Genomic DNA, 3,406 nt, shown 5'->3' on the forward strand with positions numbered 1-3,406 from the left:
GGTTTGGTGAATGGGGAGGATGGGGAAGGCCTACAGACGTGGCCATTTGTCTGGAGTCGTTTACATGGCAGGAAGGACTGAACTGAGAACATGGGACCTCTGCAACTGGGCTCGAACCGGAGACTTTGAGAGCATTCCTACTCTGCTCCCAGAGGGACCCCCAAGGCCCACCTGCTGACAGCAGGGGGCTCTGGACACATCTTCATGGATATGGTCAAATGTCCTTTTTATAGAAAGACATTCTGAAGACAATCTCAAAGGCTCCCATGAGCAATTCGTTATGGAAGAACCAAGGCTCATAAATGCATACCTGTTTCAGGTGGCTGCTTTTGCACTGTGGGGGTGGAGACAGAGGTTAAAGGGAAGAGCAGCAACATCTTGTGACTGGACTTGCTTTAATGCTTGGTGTGAGCACAAAGATGTTTGTTAACAAAGCTTTTCTATAAGAAAGGAAGCAGCGTCTTCCCAAGGCCCCACCACTCAAAGAGCCTTTCTCCCCAAATAGATCTTTTGGGAGTTGGCAACAGGGATTTCTAAGACTCCACTCTGGGTGCTATACCCCAGTTTCCTTTCAGTGTCACAGGAGAGGGCTCCAGCTGTTGTCAAAGGGGCAGCTTTAAGTCCCCTAAAACCTCAAGCCAAAAAAACAAAGCAAAACGAAAACAAACCCAAACCAGTTGCCATGGAGCTGATTCTGACTCATGGGGGACTCGTGTGTGTCAGAGTAGAACTGTGCTCCGTGGGGTTTTCAGTGGCTGATTTCTCAGAAGCGGAGTGCCAGGCTTTTATTCTGAGGTGCCTCTAGGTGGACTTGGACCTCCAGGGACTTTGGTTGGCAGGCGAGCACGTTAACTGTTTCCACCACCCAGGGACCCAAAACCTCAAGAGGGTGCCTGTAAACAACTCCAGCCTGCAACGTTCCACTAGGCGCGTTTTATGTATAGAAATTCCTCAACAGATTAACAATAACAGCTCGTTTTCTTATTACAAAAGAATTACACGAGCATGTAAACAAAATGAGAAATGACAGATAAATAAAAACATAAAAAACACTGTCACCTCACCACCCAGTGACAACTATTGCTGAAAGCTTGATTTTTATCCTTCTAGATCTTTCTTTATGCTTACAGACACACACACACAGCTACACACACATAAATACCCAGAAAAAGGAAAGCAAAACGGTTACATGACATACGTGCTGTCTGGAAAGCTGATTTTCCAGTGATTAACATATACATATCTTTCTATGTAAAATTTCGTAGGTTAGAAGAAGTGGAGATGAACTTGAACTTACAGATGTGGTAACTGTCGTGGATTGAATTGTGTCCCCCCAAAATATCTGTCAACTTGGCTAGTCATGATTTCCAGTATTATATGATTGTCTACCATTTTGTAATCTGATGTGATTTCCTTATGTGTTGTAAACTCTATCACTATGATGTAATAAGATGGATTAGCAGCAGTTATACTGATGAGGTCTACAAGATTAGATAGTGTCTTAAGCCAATCTCTTTTGAGATATAAAAGAGAGAATTGAGTAGAGAGACATGGGGACTGCATACCACCAAGAAAGCAGTGCCAGGAGCAGAGTGTGTCCTTTGGACCTGAGGTTCCTGCGCTGAGACGCTCCCAGACCAAGAGAAGACTGATGCATCACAAGGACCTTCCTCCAGAGCCAACAGAGAGAGAAAGCCTTCTCCTGGAGCTGACTCCCTGAATTTGGACTTGTAGCCTACTGGACTGTGAGAGAATAAATTTCTCTTTGTTGAAGCCATCCACGTGTGGTATTTCTGTTAGAGCAGCACTAGATGACTAAGGCAGTAATGGAGTGGACAACTGTGTCTTACAGAACCTAAATTCCCAGTCTTGAAGTATTTTCAGCCTAGCGCTCACTCCTTGTTAGCTGCAGCCCGACCCTAGTCGAACGCTCACCTCTACAGCCATTGTCAGAAGGGCCTGTGTCTGAAGGGTAAGGTCTTTGGAGATGGAGTTCCAGCACCACCATTCTCCAGCACCATGACCTGGAGGGCCGGCGCCGCGACCTGGGGGGCCGTAGCCGCGACCTGGAGGGCCGTCCTCATCATCATGTCGTGATTGTTAGCTGCTGCTGTGTTGTCCCTGCCTCACGGTGACCTATATACAAGAGAACAAAATGCCGTCTGATCTTGTGCCATGCCCGTGATCAACTGCAGATCCAACTGTTGTGGTCCATAGGGTTATCACTGGCTGATTTTCAGATGTAGATGGCCAGGCCTTTCTTCCTGGGCCTTCTTAGTCTGGAAGCTCCACTGAAACCTCTTTAGTATCCTAGCAACACGCAAGCCTCCACTGACAGAAGGGTGGTGGCTGCACCTGAGGTACATTGCCGGGAATCAAACCCATGACTCCTGCATGGAAGGTGAGAATTCTACCCCCGAACCACCAATGACTCATCACAGCTACCGTGTCTCAAGCATCAATTATGTGCTGGGTTCTTTTTTACATCATTCTACTCCTTACAGTAGCTATGCAAGATAAGGATCATTACCCCCATTTTAGAAATAAGGCAACAGAGGACGATGCCTGTGGTCACCAGTGAGAAAGTGGTGGTTCTGGCCAGTCTGTCTGAGGCCGGTCTGGTGCTGAAGTCCACAGGCCCACCACTGTGTTGTGTGCCTTTGGGTTCCCACAGTTTCCTTAGCTGTAAAATGACAATAGTCACACAACGACTGACTTACACAGTTGTTGTCAAGTCCAAATGGAATGATGCATGTGAAAGCATCTTATCAATCATCTGCTAGCTTATAAACAGCAATTGTTATTATTAAGAAAGAGAGAGATATTGAAAGCTGTGATTATGGAATGGAGATTCTCCCAGAAAACATATCAAAGTTTGAAATCCAAAGTGAAAAGCTGTCAGGCCAGGGCCTGATCTAGCCAGCCTGCTGATTCATTTTGTGTGGCTTGCACACGGTTTAATATTTTTAAATCAGGAGATTTCACGTAAAAAATTCAAATTTCCAGCATTTCTTGAAAACGTTTAAAAGATCTGTAGTCACTGGATCCATGTCCTGCAGGGTCTCAACTACTGGAACTGAGTAGTGACTTCTTCTTCTGAGAGGGACATATGGTCTTCTGGTCCCAAAGTCTCCACTACATTTATCATTGCTGAAGTCACCTGTGCACACTACCTGACAGGCAGGTAGCTAGGTGTGTGATCTGGTTCTGAAAGAACAGTGCGTATGATTATGTGTGTGTGTATGTGTGAGTGTGGGTGTGAAAGTATGAGAGTATGTGTGTGCATGAGCATGCAACTTGGCTAACTGTGTGTGTGTGTGTGAGCATGCAACTTCACTAAGAGTGTGTGTGTGTGTGAGCATGCAACTTCACTAACAGTGTGTGTGTGAGCATGCAACTTCACTAA

Source organism: Trichechus manatus, unplaced genomic scaffold (assembly GCF_000243295.1).
Source record: "Trichechus manatus latirostris isolate Lorelei unplaced genomic scaffold, TriManLat1.0 scaffold00160, whole genome shotgun sequence".
In the NCBI taxonomy this organism is placed as follows: domain Eukaryota; kingdom Metazoa; phylum Chordata; class Mammalia; order Sirenia; family Trichechidae; genus Trichechus; species Trichechus manatus.